A 6,568-nucleotide genomic window follows, 5' to 3' on the forward strand; every position below is an offset into this window, starting at 1 on the left:
CCTGGTAATTCTAGCGAGGAAATACTGGCTTAATGTGTTTTGCATGTTTTGAACTGGAGGCTAGGTGGAGCCTCCATCCTTTATTAAGTAACTGGCAGCTTATAGTATGCAAATATTATATCTGCCTCTGTAGTTTTCACCACCTCTATTGAGCAGCCTCAAGTAGGGGCTTAATCTTTTTTCTTTATCATAGCTCTCCCACAAATAATTATGGAACTCGTTCTCTACCCTTCATATTATTTCCTGTAAATATTAATTACTGCATTTAACCCTGCAGATACCGGAGCACATTAGTCATATCTGTTTTATGTCACATTAGATCATCTGCAGGAAATGTGGCTAGTTATTTCCCTGTTTAATATAGAGCCAAGCGTTTTATTAATTTATTTAATGATCTCAAATGTTGATATACACAGCGCCTTCTGAACACACATAGGTTTATCTATTCATATACATTTCACGAACCAGAATCAAACACTGAAAGTGTTTAAATTATGATCCTTTGCTTTTTTTGTGGGTATTTTTCAGATTTAGACAACGCAGAAACGCCACAGGAAGCGACAATCACGACAAGAAACGGTAATTTTTATTTTTCGTTCCATACAAGTCAGACAATAGAAAATACATTGCATAAAAATATGAATACATGTTCCTTAATAGCACACAGTGTATCTACGTATAATTACTGAGCGTTCAGGGTTCTTTTTTGTTCTAGATTTTGAATTCTCGATAGTCTGCCTTTTCATATTTTGTAGTTTGGATATGTATTAGATGCCCCTTTTCATACCATGTGCTCAACATAACAGAAATGTAATCTGCACTTGCCTGTAAAATGAAATTGTGGTCACAAAAGAAATGATAAGACACTCTCATTAGGAGGCAAGCCGGTCAAGGGACCTACCTGGCTGAAAGGAAAGGGATATTATGCAGGAAATGCTGGCCCGGATTGTACTGGCATACCGTGGTTTACATTTGTGTGAATTATATTCTAATTTAATATGAAAAGAGGATTCGTCTAATGTTTTACACTCCTTCTGTACTTCAGAGCAGTTTAAATAGGGTTTCTCTGTGTATTCCATACAGAAGGTGGGGATATTGGCATTAGAACAAGACTCTGACTGTAATAATTAGAGAATCATAAGCATTCCTCTTTAAAGTAAATAGAGACTGTTTATTCTTAAGAAATCCACGCAGGATGTTTCTCCTTTACGTCACAGCCATCTGGAGACCTATAAAAAGATTAGAAAACAAGCATGGCAATCACATACTAATCTACAGGCCATTAATGGGAATTTATAAGGGAGGTAGGAAGAAAAAGTGTATATTTGGATTTAGTTTCTTCCAATATATAAATCATTTCTAAAGTGATTTTGGAATAGATAAGTTTTATACAATTATGTAAACAGGGTGGGGGGAGGGGAAGCATGTAGTATTAACAATTACTTCTGATGTTTTGGATTACATTTTTGATAATAATTTCAGAATTACATATTGCTTTAAGTTTTCACATGCTAGACAACCCTGCAATTTTGGAAATGTATATTAACAACTGCTGTATACATTTTTTGTGATATTCAGAATAAGCAAATGTTTTTGTGCAGACTTACTGGACACCCATAGATTTTGAGGCCCTGCTAGATGACTGAGAGTTAGAAAATTTAATTGGTAATATGGCTAATGAGCAACTGGGTTGTAATTGTCATATTGGCTATTTTGGCTTACTGAGGCTCCAAAGATTAATCAACAAAAAGTGACAGGTGTATTGTAGTTACTTCTTAAGGCAGTGTGTGTGAGTGAGATGGCCTTGAGATAGAACTTGATGTTTTAAAGGTATATTTTGCATCTTTGAAACATACTAATTTGCAAAGAAATGCCTTGCATTTAACTGTAAATCCTGTAACATGGCAACATGTTTTACATGCATGCATTAATGTGTACATATGTGTCTGTGTTAATATGTATTATATATACATATATCTATGTAAGCATAGATGTACACACACACATATACACAAGGAGTACGTGAATTTTCATGCCTCTGACTGAAAGAATTTAATGCATAAGCTCACAAGCCTGTTACATGTAACACATGCCTGATCACTAATACTGCTGCCTCTAGCTATTGCAAGAAAAACATCTTTCTGTCTATCTGCCAATTCAGAAAAGCTCATTAGAATTTTACATAATATCAAAATGATCATATACCTTTAGATATATCAGATGTCCAGTTCAGTCCTCCCTGTTGTGCCTGAACAGCCTGAGAGGTGGTGAAGAAGCACAGTAACTAATAATACAACGTTGTAAGAAATCTAACCATTTTATGCCAGCCTGTGTATAATCTGCAAAGAGCGCTGGCACAATTAGCATGTACATCTTATACACTCCAAGCACGGGTGGCAAATTGCAGTGTTTCCCTATATCAGAGTATCTGATATGTATTTAAAAAAAATCATGCTCAATTTCAAAAGCTTAGAGTCTGAAAGCACAAATGAATGGTCTCATTAGTAATATCGCTACTGAATTCAGGATTTGGCACGTTAGTAATGTGTATGTGTTACTTCTTGGTGGCAGTATTAATTCTGGGCCCTGTCTGACAAATGATATTGCTTTCCCATTTTCATGCTTTTGTAATATTAATCTGTGAGAAGAAATGGACTGGTTTATATAGTTACAATTTTACAGTATAACCACATACACATGCATATATATGTGCAGAAAAACACACACACAGAGTCATGTACATAGACCTACACGTGTATACATGATTCCCCTATGTACATACAAGCACACATATGCTTTATCATGTAAGCAGGCTATCTAGTCAGCATAGAGTATCAACAACTTCAATATAACTCAATGTATTTAAATATTTCCCCTTAAAAATAGCAATATATGCAAACACAGGTTAATTTACAAACAGATCTAATTAAATGCAGGATAAGATATTCCCTATAACTGTATGAGAACATAAAGCACAATCTATTTTGTTTTATTTTATACCTTAAAAGAACAGTAGCAGCATGAATTTCAAGTCATAATTCCTTTAGAAGTGCAGAGCAGTCCATATTCTGTGTCTGTGCTGAATTTTTCAATATGCATCTGATACCAGCTGCAGCATGTACGAGCTGTTGAAGTGCATTTATTAATTTCAACAGTAAATATTGTAGATCTCAGTCAGAAGATTCATTGTATCACGTATACTCGAGAGACTTTTAATGTTTGCACTTTAGACTTAGAAAAATTCTATACAAATTATACTGTTAAATAATTCAAAGTATAATGTTCTTTTTTTTTTGAGGGGGGAGGGGAACTGAGAGACTTAAATCCTAAAACTGTACATAACGCATTCTAACAGTTTAGAAAGACTTGCCTTCCTCGGTTCCTTGAGTAATGTAAGCATACATTTCTTCTCTATAGTACGAGCTTAATAAAAATAAACAATAAATCAGCATTTTATTAAGGCATTTCGCCAAATGATATATAGCCTTAGATAAATATTGCTGCAATGTTCACCTGTGTTGCATTCTAACACACACTCACACACACACAAACATACACTGGGAGAGAGGGAGAGGGAGAAGGAGGCGGGGGGGGGGGAAGAGAGAGAGAGAGAGAGAGAGAGAAAGAGAGTATAGATGCTATAAAATACACTGGAGCCAAGCTGGAGCCTGCTGCTTGCAGCATTCCCAATAAACAGACAGAGGAAAAGGCGTTGCACACTCGTCCTGGTGTAAATACCTGCAAAGCACTAGAGATACAAAACATGCCTGAGATGTGAAGCCATTAAAACACACCACAGCACAGCAAATTGTCAATGTAATTACACATCGACTCACTGCGTACCGCAGACCTGATTCTCAGGCTCAGGAAGCAAGGCCCTGCTTTAGGCAGGAGCAAAGTGCCTCACATCTCTCTGCGCGAGCAGACTCTGCCAGAAGAGCAATGCAGGCAGAGACGTTACCCAGACCTGAAACGCTTTTATCTGTCCTTAGAGAGAGCTTTCCTCCAGCCCTGGACATTAGCGCGCGGGCTCGCGCCGAGGAAGGTAAAGGCGGCGGGTGGATGTCGCTGCAGCCGGCAGCGCCGGCGGACGAGATGGTGGCGGCGCGGCTGGCCGGTCCCTCCGCCGCCGCCGCCGCCGCCGCCGCCGCCGCGGGCACGGGCAGCTTGCTGACCGCTCATGCATATCAATAACCGGGGTGCTTGCGATTTCTCATGACATCATCATTACCTTGGTCTCCCGCGGTCCAGGACCTCTGACCTTGCCGGGCTGGTCCACATTTTGGCACTGAAAGCCCTCCAATGATGGCCCTTTTCTCCTTCTTTCAGACCGGGGGCAGCAGCAAGCCAGCAAGACCGCATCTTCTTCTCCCCAGCTCTAGGAGCCCTGAGAAATCGAGGATCTTCCCCCCCAAAACACACACACATACGAGATATTTGCAATCAAGCTGCCACCATTTGGTAAAAAGCTCTATACCGTGCATAATCTAAAAGGATCAGGAGCTGGATCCTGGAATCATCTTGTCACTTTCTGCTGAAATGGGATTTTTTTTTCCTCCTTACACTGCGCTGGAAATTGCCGATGGCTTTACGTCTTTATAGAGGCTAAAGAGTCTTTCGTGAGAATGAAGCAATTTACAATGCAAATAGAGGCCTGTGAAGGGATGGATGCTTCTCAGTCTTAACACAGCTTGATGCACCTTAATAGCTGGTTTTATTTTCCGATATTAACAGATGAATTGTTGGCTCTCGCTGCCGGAAATTACTGGCTGAAAGAAAAAGTTCGGAATAAACTTTGAAGGCAACAGATCTCTTTTGGATGTTATTAGCTGCACAGACACACACACACACACAAACCAGGTCACAATTGCATAAAAGGATGAATATTTTAAAGCAGCACTAGTACTCTTGGAGGAAACAACACGCCTGTTTGTCAGAAAGAATCTGGATTCTAGCAAGGAAAAAAAATCTTTGAGGGAAGCGAGTTGTTATCTTTGGTTATCTAGCTGTATGAGTGTTTTGGTCTTCATAAAGCTAGATAACCGAAAGTAAAAACTCCTTCAAGATCATCGTGCAGCGTGTGAAAATGAAAGACTACTGCGAGAGACAGTAAAACCCGAGAAAGGTCAGGAATGCTTATTGAATCTAACGTTTTTACAGCTAAAGGTGGGAGTGGAGGAAATTAAATGGCATACTTACTCCAAAATATGAAGTTGTCAGATGCCACACTTAAATGGATAGTTAAATACTGCAAAGAGGAAATGGTACTGATGGTAAACAATGCATGTGCAACTATTGCTGTTAAATAAATAAATAAAAAGAAACCCGGACCAGTTCATTTCTAACTGGGCTGAGGCGATTTTTTAGCAAGCTGCTTGGAAATGCTGAGTTTCATTTTGCAGAATGATTCATTGCAATGAAATAGCCTTAAAAATAAAGCTGGTGGTGATGCTGATGAAGATGATGGTGGTAGTGATGATACAGTGTGGACTGAACTGAAAAAAAATCTGTCTGTGTGCATCTTAGACAAAGCATTGGGGGTTTATTTCAAATAATATGAAACCAGTCTTTCAAAAAAGTTTACACCGAAGTGTAGGCAAGCTTAATAATTTATATCTACTGAGAACTCGGTGGAGCTGCACAAAGATGAAAAAAGTGATGGCTGATTTTTATTCTTCTATTCAAAATGCGAGCACAGATGCTTCTCTGTTCCAAGAGGGTTTCCTTGAGGAAGCTACTGAAGCAGAAAGACATGATGGAGACGAGATCGCCTCCCCCCTTGTCAAAGTGTTAAAAAATGTTCTGTGTCTTACTCTGCGCCTAGCATTGGAAATGAAAGTGACATTTACTCCAAAACCCACGTGTGCGCCTCCTCTCTTTTTGTTTAAGGATGATCAGATCTATCCAGGAAACAGCTCTGGCATCCCAAACTGAAATAATTAGGACGTATATAGACCTGACAAAAATGGAAAGGGGGTGGGGGAGCTGAGGGTCTGTCTTGCCTAATTGATTCCGTTAACCGGCATGCAGGAGATGTGAACGGCTGGGCGCTCCCATTCCCACGCTCGGGGCAAGTGGCAATGCCATGCCCCGGCAGCCCATGACAGACAGCCCTGCTGGGGGCTGGGGGATGGAAAAAACATCAAGTGCACCACACCATCCTCATCTCCATCGCCTCCGAAAGTGGAGGCATTTCCCACCCACAGCCATCTGCGGGCTCCCAAGTGAGAACACCAACTGCTCTGTGGCTGCACACTGTCTCTTTCTGTTAAATCCGCAGCCTCTCCGCAAGCGGCTCAGCAGCGAGTTTCGCTTTTCTTGCGCGGCCGGAGCCCCGCGGCTGAGGGGCGGCAGCGGCGGGAGGGCAGAGCCAGGCCCGGGCGGGGCCGCGCCGCTCCCCGGCCGCGGCAGCCTGCGCCGCCCCCGCGGCCTCCCCGCGCTTTAGTAAACACTTGTTTGGATGCTCTTCGCCTTTGTAATTACCGCAGTTTAGGCACCTTTGAAAGTGAAACAGAGCGGGATTAATTCTGCAGGGTAACGCTCTCCCTTGGACTCGACCTGAGCATCC

General features: G+C 41.2%; 1 long non-coding RNA gene across 1 annotated transcript; it reads right to left on the minus strand.

Annotated features, from left to right (window-relative positions):
- Positions 1–566: 566 nt before the first annotated feature.
- On the minus strand, positions 567–3,161 carry LOC138064571 (uncharacterized). Its single transcript, XR_011137831.1, has 3 exons — positions 3,001–3,161; positions 2,206–2,257; positions 567–1,229 (listed from the first exon to the last, which is right to left on the minus strand). It is a non-coding gene; the product is annotated as an uncharacterized lncRNA (long non-coding RNA).
- Between the last annotated feature and the right edge of the window lie 3,407 nt (positions 3,162–6,568).

The sequence above is a fragment of the Struthio camelus genome, chromosome Z, assembly GCF_040807025.1.
Source record: "Struthio camelus isolate bStrCam1 chromosome Z, bStrCam1.hap1, whole genome shotgun sequence".
Lineage (NCBI taxonomy): Eukaryota > Metazoa > Chordata > Aves > Struthioniformes > Struthionidae > Struthio > Struthio camelus.